The sequence below is a fragment of the Mytilus galloprovincialis genome, chromosome 2 (genome assembly GCF_965363235.1).
Source record: "Mytilus galloprovincialis chromosome 2, xbMytGall1.hap1.1, whole genome shotgun sequence".
Taxonomy (NCBI): domain Eukaryota; kingdom Metazoa; phylum Mollusca; class Bivalvia; order Mytilida; family Mytilidae; genus Mytilus; species Mytilus galloprovincialis.
In genome coordinates, this window is record NC_134839.1 from 109,550,092 (window position 1) to 109,567,106 (window position 17,015).

Consider the following 17,015-nt stretch of genomic DNA (forward strand, 5'->3'; position numbering starts at 1 on the left):
AAGTACCGAAAATCGTTGAAGAGCTTTATGTCAAAAATACTTAAAATAAATAGCCAAATTCATCTAAAGCCAACTTTGCCTGAGGGAGTTGGAACCCTAGTTTCGTAATAATTTCAAAATTTATAAACAGACAATTTTAGTAAAGTTTGTTAAATCATGTCAGTACCGAATCACTGACTACTGAGCTGATGATACCCTCGGGGACTGATAGTCCACCAGCAGAGGTATCGACCCAGTGATGTAAAAAATGGAAAACAACACGTTTTATAATTTATTGCGTCCGAAGCGCTTTTCTGGATTTACCTTCATCAGGAACGCTCAAAGCCAAACATTTGAAATCCGAAGATGTATAAGTACCGAAAATCGTTGAAGAGCTTTATGTCAAAAATACCTAAAATAAATAGCCAAATTCATCTAAAGCCAACTTTGCCTGAGGGAGTTGAAACCTTAGTTTCGTAATAATTTCAAAATTTATAAACAGACAATTTTAGTAAAGTTTGTTAAATCATGTCAGTACCGAAGCACTGACTACTGAGCTGATGATACCCTCGGGGACTGATAGTCCACCAGCAGAGGTATCGACCCAGTGAGGTGATGCTTTTATCAATCATTCGTTTTGTCTTGTTGTACAAGCCTTAAACATTTTATGACAAAACACTTAATGGTATTAAAACTTTTATTTGCTTTACGTGTATCTAACTCTAAATCTCCTTATTTTATAGAAGGTAGTAAGAAAACATAAAAAATAATATTTATTAAACAAAATGTAATAAGATGTATTTATCCTTAAACAGATGGTATAGAATTATGTTGAACAAAAAAAAGTTTACTACGTACACAGAATTACATTGAAATGAAACAAAATGAAATAGCACCTTTCATACATAGACTGCAATATTACTTCTCAGTTGCCTGATCAAGTGTTTCATCCTGTTCATATATACAATTTAATAGCCTCACAATTTTTGTAATTACAAAACATCATTGATTTTTATCATCGTTTATTTTTCACATTTTTGAAAATAAGAAGACTTTTAAGGTTTAATAACAAATCATAAAAAGTCATAGAAATAAAACAATTGCAAAACTACACTAGTAAGTTCAAGTTTCAGCATGTAATGATAAAAAAAGGAAAGCTCGACTACACAACACTCCTTCACACACAAACATACTAAATTAATTCAAGATTCAGCATGTAATGATGAATAAAAGAACCTGAATAGAGTAAGCTCACATACACAAAACTCATTCACACATACAAGTATACAAAAGGGACAAGTTTATAAATTGTTCATTTTGACAAATCATTCTATTAATATGTTTCTTTCTGTTTCATTGAGAATATCAAATGAACGCGAATAAAATATAACAGCTTTATTTCCATCTTCTAATTCTTTGTTTGTTAATAACTTTAAATAGTGTTGTCTTGAAATTTCAGGAGTAAAAAATCTTTGTATTGTGCTTCCTTAAACTCCTATAAACTTTACAATTACAATGAAAATTTCCAGCAATGGTTGAAGAAACAGGCATGATGATTGAAGTCTGGTCATTTATTCTGTATGTATAATTCACTCTGCATGATCTAGAAATATTGTTTGTTTTTTTTTTTCCATATAGCAAACATAAAATCAGCTCAATGCTCAGGATACATAATGATTTTTTTAGTATATTAACAAACATTCAAGAAAATGTGAAGGTAACAGGTTGAAAATTCAAGGCCAACCTGAAAATGGATTACCTCTATTGATACTGCTACTTAGTTTCACCATTTGGAAAATCTGTAAAATTATCAAAATGAGTGCACAAATATGACAAACTGACCTGAACATTGAAATGGACTTTTCCAAATTTTCATCACCTGGATTACTCTGACATGAACACAAATGTTAAAATATAGGTACCTACGTGTAGTGTTGCAAGGTATTGACTTTGTCATGTGGTTACAGAAAAACAAATGGCTAAATACTAAGGCTTTTCTACCTCAGGTATAGATTACCTTAGTTGTATTTGACAAAACTTTAGTAATTTAGGTCCTCAATGCTCTTTCAACTTTATACTCTATTTTTTTACTTTTTTAGATTTGAGCGTTACTGGTGAGTCTTTTGTAGACGAAACGCGAGTCTGGTGTAAATACAAAATTCTGGTTATCTAGGATGCTTTTATTCACAACCACTGGGTCGATGCCACTGCTGATAGAGTTTAAATTTCCTGCGAGTATCACCGGCCTAGTAGTCAGTAATTCTGTGCTGACATGAATTATCATTGATATGGTCATAATCATAAATAAACTGTTCACAAAACTATTGATATTTTGAAATACTAAGGCTTTTCTAACTCAGGAATAGATTCCATTAGCTGTATTTGGCAATACTTTTAGGAATTATGGTCATCAATGTTCTTCAACTTCGTACTTTATTTGGCCTTTTTAAAAGAGGAACGAAAGATACCAAAGGGACAGTCAAACTCATAAATCTAAAACAAACTGACAACGCCATGGCTAAAAATGAAAAAGACAAACAAACAACAGCACACACGACACAACATAGAAAACTAAAGAATAAACAACACGAACCCCACCAAAAAACTAGGAGTGATCTTAGGTGCTGCGGAAGGGTAAGCAGATCCTGCTCCGCATGCGGCACCCGTCGTGTTGCTTATGTGATAACAAATCCGGTAAATAGTCTAATTCGGTAGGTCACATTCAGGAAAGGGAAGGGGATTGTAGTAACGACGTAAGGAACATATCCGATATCATTTGTGATACGGTTATTCCATAACGGTCAACCAACTCGTGATGGCGTCCGTAAAATGTACGAAGGGATGATTTCAACTTCACCATTTGGAACTCTTGGTTTAACTTTTGGGGATTCAAGCGTCACTGATGAGTCTTCTGTTGACGAAAGGCGCGTCTGGTGTAAATACAAAATTTAATCCTGCTATCTAGGATGAGTTTTTACTTGGTAGAAAAAATCTTGTTTGCATACAATTAATAATAATCCAAGAGTTTATACCAATATTTCTTTTAATTTGGGTCAATTTCTGCCGAGTAAGATTATTTGTAAATTTTAGTGTACAATACTTACCATGGTGCCTTCTAAGATCATCCCAGGAATGTTATAAAGATCTGCTTCACAGTCTCTCTCTACAGACTTATGAAGATCGAACAACAAGTCACCTGCATGTTGCCCTAAAGCTGTTTTGTTTATTAAAAGTTCTATTTTGGGTGCATTTTCTTTTTAATCAGAACTGTCTGAAGAAGATGAACTCCTCCATTCTTCATCGGAATATGATGAATCTAAATTTCTCCCATGTCTTTGTTTTACCTGTGAAGAAATTATTCAAAGGCTGAACACAGTTTTAAAAATATTAGGTTATAATGATAAGTAATTTATTTTCATCATTTTTACAAAACGTTTTTAGTAATTAAGCTGGACCATGTATAATACATTTGAATTTGTGAAGAAAATTTTATTGTCGAATAACCAATCTGATTTGCAATCTATTCTACTTTTTACCCTGATGATTATCATACCCGCAAATGATTTTTTTTACATTAAAAGTTTCAAAGGGTATATATCATTTGAACAAAACTTGAGAATTCTAAAAGGTACTTATAACAACAAGTAGAATGGAGCATTGTTAGATCGTTATAAGCGTAAAGTGGACACACAATCTCTATGTCAATCAGATTCTATAGACACACAATCTATATGTCAATCAGTTCATGGACACACAATCTCTATGTCTATCAGTTCATGGACACACGATCTCTATGTCTATCAGTTCATGGACACACGATCTGTATGTCAATCAGATACTATGGACACAAGATCTCTATGTCAATCAGATACCATGGACACACGACGTATATGTCAATCAGATACCATGGACACACAATCCCTATGTCAATCAGTTCATGGACACACAATCTGTATGTCAATCAGATACTATGGACACAAGATCTCTATGTCAATCAGATACCATGGACACACGACCTCTATGTCAAACAGATACTATGGACACAAGATCTCTATGTCAATCAGATACCATGGACACACGATCTCTATGTCAATCAGATACCATGGACACACGATCTCTATGTCAATCAGATTCCATAAACACAGGATATGTATGTCAATCAGATTCTATGGACACACAATCTCTATGTCAATCAGTTCATGGACACACAATCTCTATGTCAATCAGATTCCATGGACACAAGATCTCTATGTCAATCAGATACCATGGACACACGAGTTCTATGTCAATCAGATTCCATGGACACAGGATATGTATGTCAATCAGATTCTATGGACACACGATCTTTATGTCAATCAGATACCATGGACACACGATCTCTATGTCAATCAGATTCCATGGACACAGGATATGTATGTCAATCAGATTCTATGGACACACAATCCCTATGTCAATCAGTTCATGAACACACGATCTGTATGTCAATCAGATACTATGGACACAAGATCTCTATGTCAATCAGATACCATGGACACACAATCTTTATGTCAATCAGATACCATGGACAAACGATCTCTATGTCAATCAGATTCCATGGACACAAGATATGTATGCACATAGTTGGTGAATTGTGTAAAAATCTTCGCTCATCCTTTACACAGTTAATGTTCCCCATATGTACCCACAACTCGCTTGTATGTGTCATCTGTTTGTAGTCGTGAACACGCAGAACAATCACATCCTTATTAGAGGTCCGTTTGATTGTCCTGCCGCTTTTTCCCATTTCTCTAAACTTCGTGTCAAAGTTAAGGCATGGAATATCATACGGATAGTGACCTCCTCTTGGGTTCTTAACAAGTTACAACAGTCAGTAACAGTGTTGGTTGAAATAACTTTGACAATTTCGGGACTTACAAACGATTAGGCTAAGTAAAGCTCACAATCAGGTTGAATCTGGGGGATTTGACAAAGGTGTGAAGGATAAAACTACCAAAAAAATTAAGGAGAGCCTGTTTGTTTTCTTTAACAGAAAGAAACTTCTTGAAGTCAGGAATACTTCTCTCTTTAATAATCTGATACACTTTGGAGGAAGCTGTTGTCTTTGTGCGGCGTTCCCTTTCAGCAGACTTTATAGAGTTGTTCATGTCGTAGCGATAAAAAAAACATCTGCTACTGTGTGCGCTATAGAAAAGCATTGGGACATATTTTTTTTTATAAAAATCAGCTGCATGCAAAGACACCGAATGTTTTACTTTCCTTAACATCAATACATTGAACCAATGCCATACCATCTCTGTTTGTGATGGTTCAAAGGAAGGTAGGAAAATTGCACAAGAGACTTCAAATTCGATTTGCTTCACCAAATCAGACTTGCATGATTTTCTCATAGTGCCGTCATCGTGAAAAAGGGAAACTGGAATGGAACCTACAGGGTGCGACAGCACATTTTCTATTGTAACAACATCTCTACAGTTTGCCAAAATACAAGTTCTGGATTTATGTGACCTGAAATCATTTCCCCTCATTTACATTTAAGGTTTGTTTTTGTAGTCATGTTTTCAAACGTGTTTAGTTTTGACTTTGATATTGAACTATATATTGTCTAATAGTAAAATCGCCATCTATAAAATCTGATTGAATATTCTCAGGATGTTGAAGCATCGAGTTTGTAAATTGGCATCCACCTTGATTATAATTGGCACGGTTGGTTATAAAAAAAGGTAACATTTGAGATGACGATCTCAAATTAAATGACCAATTACCCTCTCGTTCTGCTTTAACATTTGACAGCAAAATTTCTACAGCTTCACGAAACATATATCCTAGTATTAGAATGTAGGTGATGCAGCCCTTCGCCATTGCTTATATGTATATATAAGATTTAAATAGCTCCAGCATATTAGGCGTTATGCCTCGTGTCTGGCTTGAATTATTGAAATAAGGCTTCTGAGATAAATGAATTTGATATTGTTGTTAGATTAAGGTATGAAATATCATGTTGATTATTTTACATTTTGCGTAAAAACAAATGATTAAAATGAATTGGAATGTACTATACTAAAAATGCAAAATATTCGTTGTGTTAAACTTGTACAAAATTTCAATAACGGATTAATTTTGCTAAATTTCAGTTGAAATCGTTAAAAAAGGTGTAACATCAATGTATATAATAACAGAAATCATATCAAGGAAGCTCTTGTACAATGTAGTCCTCAAAACTTTTCAACGTCGATTTTTCTTTAAAGTAAACTAACGAACTTCAAAGCCCATTGCACAAAAATTGACCCGTACGACAAGTCAAAATGTAAAGTTAAACATATGAACTACCAATAAAGTGATTTATAGCCGTATAGTCCGAATGACAATTAAACTCTTTAAATAAGCGACTTTTTCTCACTCGGTCACTGTATTAATATGAGTGGGTGTATAACTGGAGAAACAAAAATAATATCAGAAATTATGCTAAATGTGAAAGTTTAAATTTATAATTTGGTCTTAATAAGTGTAGCACAGATGCAGACAAATGATTCGTAAAATTATACATAAACCACCTTTAAATGTTATAAAATCGATTACAAATATACTTATTGTAATTATAATTTGTTTTTTCAAATGTCGTTTTCCAGTAATTGGTTGCTTTTAAAATATTATGAACGTCGTTTTTGACAAAATTTGTAATAAGAAGGTGATTAGCTGGAAAGTAGGCGAACAAATAATTATCTTCTTACCCTATAAAGTTTGCTTCATTGTGAAACTAAACACATTCAATAACAAAGATGGGTTTTATTTATATAGTTATATCGTTTTTATTATGTGGAAGCGTTTACACATCGCTTGAATATAACAAGGTAAACAATCTTTTTTTATCATAATCTACAAAAATACAACTGACGATATTTAAAGTCAACTTAATTTGTAATCAAATTCCTTTTTTTTTATGTATTTCAAACAAATGAGTATACAACAATGAACACTGAGTACAAAAACTAGTTCATTTATTTGACTAACACTAGAACCACTGATTATTTTTAAATGCTATAGAACCTCATTTTTTTCTTATTATTTTCTGCTAGTTTTATGGCATCGGTTAGACATGGAATACTATAACGATTGTATCACTCATTTTGTTTAAGGATGAATTTCATATGAATTCATCCAATGCCTATTTAAAATGGCCATCAATAGTGAAATTTTGATTTATTGTTTATTGATATTTATTGGAAATATGTATAAATATAAACAGAAAATGTGGTATGATTGTCAATGAGAAAACTCTTCACAAGAGACCAAATGACACAGATAATAACAACTATAGGTCAACGTACGGCCTTCAACAATGAGTAAAGAACATACCAAAGTATATTCCAATTGAAGTTGGAACTGCTAGAATGACTTTAGGAGATTGATAATTTTTAGATATTGCAAGCACAAAATTCTTACACGGTATTGCATTTTTTATACATTATTTGTCTTGTGACATGGAGCTTTTAAATCATGTTTATCTTAAATTCTAATGAAGAAATGCTGGTAGAGATTAGCTTCAAGTGGAAAATATTTCGTGCACATGGACTTCAATGAAACAATATTACACACAATTACGCACTTACATATAAATTAATATTAATTGATATTCACCCCATATGTACCAAGTGCTAGATTAGTTTTATTGATATACAAGAAATGTATTGGTTTTCCTAAACGGACGATTATACACACAGAAGAAGAAGTAAACTTAACAACAAAATTATTTTCATTTACCTGTGTATAATATGACGCATTTTTTTTTCAAAAGTGATGATTTTCTAAATATTGTCTAACATTTCACAGCGGTATCATATCTAAACTTTGTTTAAACCTGTTTATTTACTTTTTACCTTAATTATTTATCACTTATAATTTTAATAAACTATTCAGGTTTCAAATTTATTCGTTTATTGTGTGTTATTTTGCGGTTTTTTTTAATGAGTTAAGCCTTCCAATTGATATTTTATAGTGTGTCTTGCTATGTTGTGATGTATACTATTGTTTCAGAAAAGGGAGAAGGTTTGGTACCACTAAAACGTTCAATCCCGTTGCAAATATTTGCACCTGTTCTAAGTCAGGAATCTGATGTACAGTGGTTGTCCTCTGTTTATGTAGTTCATAGGTGTTTCTCGTTTCTCGTTTTTATATAGATTAGACCGTTGGTTTCCCCGTTTGAATGGTTTTACACTTGTATTTTTTGGGGCCCTTTATAGCTTGCTGTTCGATGTTCCTGTGTCTATAAATTTCAAAATGAACGCGTTTTATACACACATTGTTCTTTATTAGTTGTTATTGGCTTTGAACTATCTTTCAGTAACTGCAAGTTCTCTCAGATCTGTTCTTTCTATCTTTTATCTGTATGGAGCCGATGATTTACCCCCTGGATGGATCACCAGTGAATGTGATACACGGCTGAAAACAAACAAATTATAAATAATACCTTAAATTATCAACTTTCGGTGGCCCAGTGACAGTAGAATCTAGAGTTGTAACACAGTGTATACTTATTGACTGGGTATGAGTGGAATAGTAAGTTTATTGTCCCGAGGAGCAACTATTGTCCTTAGGCGTAGCCGAGGGCAATAGTTGTATCCGAGGGACAATAAAATTACTATTTCACGAATATCCAGTCAGTAAGTGTTTAATTATATCGAAAAATACAATAGACAATAAATGGCGGTGATAAATCAACTATAGTAATATTAAAAAGAAGAAACAAAACCATAACGTTTACTTCATAGATATGTTCAAATGCTAAGGTTACGTCTTGCACTGGCGTCAAGCCTATACTAGATACAATAGGTAATACACGACATCGTTAATCCTGCGTTATCACAAAAATCCTCCAATTGCGGTCAAATAGTTTCACCCAGGTCAAATAGTTGGAAATTTTTGACAGGTCCAATAGTTCAAGCTTGTAATTTGCAAAATAATGAAAATATTGTGTACTTATTTTATATAGAAAATGATAACTGAGGTATAATAATGCATAATATATAAACACTACAACAGATTCATTCATTAGATCACCAGTGAAGGTGATACACGACTCAACACGCACATTATATACATAGTAACTCTAAATATCAGCACAACAGTGTTAGGTTTAGTTCAGTCTTGGTGGCCGAGTGGTCTAGAGCGCTGACCACAGGGCAGGCGGTCATATAAACGATGAATTTATTAAAAAAAACACTGAGTCGATGCCACTGCTTGTGGAGTTTTAATTCCCCGAGGGCCCAGAATCATCATTGATATGGTCATATTTATAAATTTGCTGTTTACAAAACTTTTGAATTTTTGAAATACTAAGGCTTTTCTACCTCAGGAATATATTACCTTAGCTGTATTTGGCAAAACTTTTAGGAATTTTGGTCCTCAATGCTCTTCAACGTTGTACTTTTTTTGCAAATTTTAACTTATTCGGATTCGAGCGTCACTAATAAGTCTTTTGTAGACGAAACGCGCGTCTGGCGTAAATACAAAATGTAATCCTGGTATCTATGATGACTTTTTTTGTCTCGATATGCCAATAGCATGAGTTCGAATACAGGCGAGGAAAGAACAAACATGCGTCATCAAATTTGCAGATTTAACGTTGCTTTGCTGTTATGTAGAGTAATAATGAATATTGTTTGTGTTTACAGCCGTGTATGAACTTCATTGGTGTTCCAATAGATGGATCTGTCGTAGAGTTGTCACTTGTTGCTGTTATGTAGAGTAATAATGAATATTGTTTGTGTTTACAGCCTTGTATGAACTTCATTGGTGTTCCAATAGATGGATCTGTCGTAGAGTTGTCACTTGTTGCTGTTATGTAGATGTACTTATGTAATAGTTTCTATTTGGTACTGTGTACTCTTATGCATACCATTTATCATCATACTTTGGTGCCTCCTACAGTCGGTTCACCTTCAATTATGTATTAACCCCATCCTCATATAATACAAGGATAACATGCCAGTTTTGTGAATCTTCTCAACCAAATTGTCTATACAAATGTACACCATGTGCATCTTTATCACGCCTTGCTATGCATAACCGTCCCTTGATGACCCTTAAATTAAATTATTCTAAAAGTGTTGTTTCATTATAACACTCTTTCTTTTTTTTTAAGTGAATATAAATACAAATATATATCAGTTAACTAAATAATATAACAATGTTTAAATATATTTGAGGTGTAAAGGATATTCTTTAAATTTTAGAGGTAGCTACACAAAACCTTTTCGTTTGATTTGATTTTCCAAAGTGGCCACTGAATGCTTTATTATTATCATTTACAGAGATTGCCACCGGTAGCTTTTGACTCGGCCAATAGTGAGCTTCCTCAAATGAAGTTTGAGACCATCACTGTAACAAAAGGGCGATATGGAACTTATATCAAAGCCAACTTTAAAATGAACAAAAACCAATATTTCGGCAGTGACTATCATTCTACATGGTTTGTAGATAATATTCCTGTGCAATCTAGTAAGTAGTCGTCATAAAGACATCTGTTATTATCACACATTATCACATTAATAACTTGTTTTCAAACAGCCATGTGAACTAATTAGACAACAAGTGATCATATTTTAAAACTGCATTTACGATTTGTCAAACTCTAAACAGAAACAAGTCTTAGTAAAGACTAGTAATATTATAATTCTGGCTTGGGATAGATTAACAAACGTATGGCAGGTCTGAACTTGTGTTATATTGTTCTTTAATCCTTGAAATGTTTTACTTTAACCGGTTTTATGTTAATAACTCTACATCTGCTGTTACAGAGTATGCCATTCCATAACTTCAAACAATGTATCATAATATTTACAATATTTGTACTAATAAAGAGCTAAATATTAACGTTTTCTATATCGATATTTTAGCACCACCATATTTTCTTTGATGAGATATTCCAAAGTAATCTTTTATTTTGTAGTTTACATTAAGAACACGGATTTCTCCGTCTATGGGATTTCAGTGAAGTCTGTTTCTGATGGCCGTTTGATTTCATTCGATCTATCAACTTCTTTGACGCCACATGACATTGCAAAAAAAACATTTAAAGTTATTGTCAGATACAAGCATGATGAATTTTTACACTTAAAAAAGAAGAAGGAAACAAGACATTTCTACAGCTATCAGAATTATGAAATTATATTTAAAGGTTCTGACTTGGGTTTCCCTGGAGTTGTCTCTTCACAAACATATAACTTTGATAACTTTGAGTTTTTCATAGCTAAGCAATCGAGTACGAGGAAATATAGAGGCATGTTTGGTTTCGCCTACGACTCTGCCAGTTCTGTTAATAAAATCTCAACGTCGTTTGAAGGGTATGAAATCAAAACAAAACCACCCAGGTATGTGAATGATATAGCCACACAGGATGGTAATACAACACTTCTAAGCTTTTCAGAGATCTCAGTTCCGGCATTTTCCAACAAGCTAAAGCTTGTTAATATTGATTTAGTGGAAGACACCAAGAGACGGTATCATGGTTTGTTAAAAGTAACAGTTTCTACAACTAACAGGTTAAACGTAGATATCAAGTATGTTTTTGAACTAACGAGCTATCTTTACAATGGTTTGAGCCTCAAAGAGCCTTTCTTTCCTCTAACTGGATTAATCATAACAAACTTTGAGGAGAGTGGTAACGCTGAAAAGCCAACATTAATTTGCAGAGTATTTGGTTTTAGAAATGTCAAAGTTGAATTATTCCTACAAACAACAAAGTCTGATGACAGGGTAGAAGTTACCAAGAATGTTTACCCGATCTACAAGGAATTCGAAACAGTGCAAACTCTAGTCTTTGTTGAAAAAAGTGACAGGCAGGCAGGAACATATTACTGTGTAGCAACTTGTTTATACGGAGACAAACCGTTCAAAGTCGAAAAAAGAAGAAATTTGTTTTTGTAATAAATAGTTAGTACTTGAATAGAACCTCAGCTTAAGGTTCGACGTAAAAAAATGATGATAAACAAATAAACACAGTTATATAAGCGCTTTATTTGATTATCTTTTATAGTTATCCCACGAGGACGCGGTGTGTCAGTGTAAGATCACCCCGATGGCCGGAGGCCAGAGGGTGATCTAACAGTGACACACCAAGTCCGAATGGGATAACGATTTTACATCTCAGCTGTTTAAGATTATACGAAAACCATTAACAATTCATAAAATCTAGTTTAGAACGCCACACAACCATTATAATATACTTTATATATTACTATATGATGTTTACCCTTTATGACCCCCGAACACGATGAGTAGATATCAAATAATGTCAACTCGCCCCACTGGCCACCGACCGTGCAAGGGCTGTATAGCCAGTCAAGGTCGTTAAAAACTTCCATTTGTTGTTGCCCACTGGCCAATCGGCCCACACTATATTGCCACATAATAAAAAAAATCGGCTTATTCTTGTTTACTGACTCGCCCCACTTTTGAAAAAGTGTAAAAACAAATTGAACAATCAGTCTGACAACTCCCTTATTAACGAAAAGGGTTTATACCTCACTGAATAAAGGTCTGCCAACTCGCCCAACTTATAAAAATATCTTGCTTCCTTTAAGTATGTCAAATTACTCATAGTTCGTATCCAGTCGTCCTGGTGTAGTGGTATGTGCCGTGGCTTGATATGCCAAAGGTCTTGAGTTCGAATCCCAGAATATACACTGGATTTTTTCTACGTGAATTTTGATAGATAGTCTTTTCCGTATAATTAATTATAAGTTTTATAGTGGATTTGACATTCCCGTCAAAATGTTGCAGAACAAAGGAAAGCATGCATACCAAAGAAACTCAATTTAGGGTGATTTGGTAGGGCGATCCGGCTCAGATCACCCCTGTTAGAACAAAGGAGCGTGGATGTAATTAATACTTATCCCACGATGACGCGGTGTGTCAGTGTAAGATCACCCCGATGGCCGGAGGCCAGAGGGTGATCTTACACTGACACACCAAGTCCGAGTGGGATAACTATTTTACATCCCAGCTGTTTTAGATTAGACGAAAAACCATTTACAATTCATAAAATCTAGTTTAGAACGCCACACAACCATTATAATATACTTTATACATTACTATATGATTTGTACCCTTTTTGACCCCCAAACATGATGAGTAGATATCAAACAATGTCAACTCGCCCCACTGGCCAATCGGCCCAACCTATATCGCCACTTTATGAAAAAAATCGCCCCACTCTTGTTTACCTACTCTCCCCACTTTTGAAAAAGTGTAAAATCAAACTGAACAATCACTGACAACTCACTTAATTATTAACGAAAAGGGTTTAAACCCCACTGAATAAAGGTCTGCCAACTCGCCCCACTTATAAAAAACATCATGCTTCCTTTAAGTATGTTAAATTACTGATAGATCGTATCCAGTCCTCCTGGTGTAGTGGTTGTGTCGTGGCTTGATATGCTAAAGGTCTTGAGTTCGAATCCCAGCATATACACTGGATTTTTTCTACGTGTTTAATTATAAGTTTTATAGTGGATTTGACATTCCCGCCAAAATGTTACAGAACAAAGGAAAGCATGCATAACAAAGAAACTCAAACTAGGGTGATCTGGTAGGGGTGATCCGGCTCAGATCACCCCTGTTAGAACAAAGGAGCTGGGATGTAACTTCAGATACTGGGCTGATTTTTGGTATGTGAGTAAACCATGATGAGTTACAGATCAAGTTTCAGTTTCGTTCCGCTCCGCTATTTTTTTCCGAAATAACGGGCTTTGGACTTTTATAAATTGTTGAAAATCACAGTTATACGGACTTTTTTTCTAAATGCTTTCAGATATTGGGCTGATTTTTGGTATGCGAGTTAACCATGATGAATTACAGATCAAGATTAAGTCTCGTTCCGCTCCGCTAATTTTTGCAATTACAAGATTTGGACTTTGATAAATTGATGAAAATCAGTTATACGGACTTTTGTTCTAAACTCTTTCAGAGATTGGGCTGATTTTTAGTATGTAAGTTAACCAAGGTAAGTTACAGATCAAGTTTAAGTTTCGTTCCGCTCCGCTTATTTTTGCCGAAATTACGGGCTTTGGACATTGATAAATAGTTGAAAATCACAGTTTTACAGACTTTTTTCTAAAGTCTTTCAGATATTGGGATGATTTTTGGTAAGTGAGTTACTCACGATGAGTTATAGATCTAGTGAAAGTTCCGTTCCACTCCGCAAGTTTGCCAGAATTAAGGGTTTGAAAATTGTTGAAAGTCACAGTTATACAGACTTTTTTTCTATACGCCTTCAGATTTTGAGCTGATTTTTTATATGTGAGACTACCATCATGTTTGTGTCCACATGTGTTATTAAAATTGCAGATTTTTCAACTTTTTGAGACGGGGCCATTCGTGTCGCTTTGACACATCTAGTTTTTACTTGCAATCAGCAAGATAACGTTAATCACAAGTGGATCAAGAACTGTTAAAATTTACGAATTCATTCGTAGTGTTTGCATTGTAAGTGTTTGTGTTGTCTTGGCTTAAATTTTTGTAATGATTAAAAAGACACCAAAGATACCAAAGAGACATCCTAACTCAATAATCGGACATAAACTGACAACGCCATGGCAAAACAAAGAGTATAAAAAACACAACATAGAAAATAAAATGCTTAGCAATACGAGCCTCTTAGTAGTATAATATAATAAAAGGGGAAACATGAGGTTATAAGTAAAAGTTGAAGTCGTCAAAGACAACATCTTTAATATTAAACGAGAAGACCTTATTTTGTGTGTCGCTTGTCTTCCTTCCACTATAAATTAATTATCATGCCTCTGTGTCCTATAGGTACCATGCATAGTAGCATTTGTCATCCATTCTTATGAATATTCAGTTTTGGATTGTTTTGGGAGAAATACGAAAATAAAGGCGTCTGGAAAATGTTTCCGTCATTGGACGGACTTTTAAGTTAAAGACAATACTTCCGTTTAGAACTGTTTGAAATTGCACATAATTGTCATAATAAGTAATCGGGAATAGGACAAGTATTTTCGCGTTTATCCGCATGTATAACGTGAGGGTACCCAAATTGCACCTATTTTGACAGTTTTTTAACCTACGTTTATTTCTGCTTCAGACAAACGTTTTCATTATTTGTTTATTTTGTAGATGTATCATTATTTCTTATATGGTTTCACCAATTTAATTTTGAATCCATATGGTATCATAGGGGTCTGAGCTGACCTACAAACCATCAATGATTCTGTAATGAAGAGTAATGGCGACGTTTCCGTACATTTTGCTTTTTCAGTAAACACTTTATCTGTTGATAAATACTGTGAACGTCTTGTGTATATCTAAATATGTTTACCTATGTTGAAAGACATGCATAATATCAAATCATAAAAACACAATTCTTTTAGTCTCTAGGAAATCTTGTAAGATTTCCGCTACTTTTTTTCTGAATAGGTCACAGTGCAATTTGGGTACTCGGTGCAATTTAGGTACCGTTACTTAATATACTACAATCATACTACTATAATTTATAGAGACTCTCTATATAATATATCAGTGGCCGCCGTGTTTAATAATCATTGAATTGATAGGAAATAGATAAATATACAATTATTTATGTTCATAGTAAAGTAAATAGAAAACGCGAAAATAAGTGAAATTAACGGAAAACAAATTTCAAGTTTTCAAACAAGGTAATATTCAACTTTGTACTTGTTTTTGCTTTCGAATTCTTTCATCTCAGCGTCACTGGTTGGTATTGGGTGGACGAAACGCGCGTCTGGCGTATTACATTTTAAACCTGATACCTTTCGTTAGCTATTATTCGTGTTTCTCTGTTCTATATGTTCTCCCATTTATTTGTATTGTAGTCCTGTCATGTAATGTTGTCATTTTAATGTTATATTTCACATTACCATAAGAGCGGTAGGTTTGGCATGCAACAAAACCAGTTTCAACCCACCTGAACCAAGTCAAGAATAAGGCAATTGTTATATTATAGTTCGTTTCTTTGTTTCTTACATTTTAATGTTGTGTTTCTGTTGTGTTGTATTTCTCCTCTTATATTTGATGTGTTTCCCTCAGTTTTAGTTTATAACGCGGATTTATTTTTTTCTCAATCGATTTAGGAATTTCGAACAGCGGTAAACTGCTGTTGCCTTTATTCATATATAATCTATTTGTCTTTATTATACCTCAGTTAACATTTTCTATATAGAATAAGAATAAGTACACAATATTTTGACTATTTTTTCAAATTGCAAGCGTTGAACTATTGGACGGGTCAATAGCTTACTACTATTGGACCTCGATGAAACTATTTGACCGCAAGTGTCATTATATTTCGCTGAATTTTCAATGCAGCTACGGGATTGGATGATTTTGAAAATATCGTGGGAGTAACGTCGCGTTTTACCGAGTGTATGTAGGTTTGACGTCAGTGCAAGCATTTTAGAATATTTATGAAGTGACGTTATGTTTGGGTTTCTGTTTTTTATATTACGATAGTTGATTTATCACCGCCATTTATTGTCTGTTGTCTTTTTCGATATAATAAAACACTTACTGCTACGTCTAAGGACAAAAAGTTGAACCCCGGGGACAACAAACTTACTATTCCACTCATACTCAGTCAATAAGTATACAATATATACCATTTCATCGTCCTTTGTCTATATGTTATCTGTGATTTGTGGTTCTGTACTGACAACACGTATGTATATCTTTATCTAACAAATCTTCCAATATTTTAAAAAAAGTTTTCAAATTCAAATGTTTCTATAAATGATCTATGATATATACAGTATGATGAATTTAACATAAGTGCATGCTATTCCTGTCTACACTGGTCATGTAGACGCATCATTATCGAAGAAACAAGTCAATCTGAGCTAGGAAAGTTATTTCAAAATAAATAAACAGCCAGTACTTTGACCATTGCTATTCAAAATGACTGACAATTTGTATGTAGTTGATACGTTAAATACGAACGATTGGAATCAATCCTGGCAAAAGTTGTGGCTAATACCAGTATGTAATCATTTTTAGTTTGATATCAA

At 33.8% G+C, this 17,015-nt stretch overlaps 1 long non-coding RNA gene across 1 annotated transcript; it reads left to right on the forward strand.

Annotated features, from left to right (window-relative positions):
- The first annotated feature begins 6,720 nt into the window (after positions 1-6,720).
- On the forward strand, positions 6,721-11,984 carry LOC143065350 (uncharacterized). The gene is made up of 3 exons (XR_012975452.1): positions 6,721-6,827; positions 10,287-10,473; positions 10,925-11,984. It is a non-coding gene; the product is annotated as an uncharacterized LOC143065350 (long non-coding RNA).
- The last annotated feature ends 5,031 nt before the right edge of the window (positions 11,985-17,015 follow it).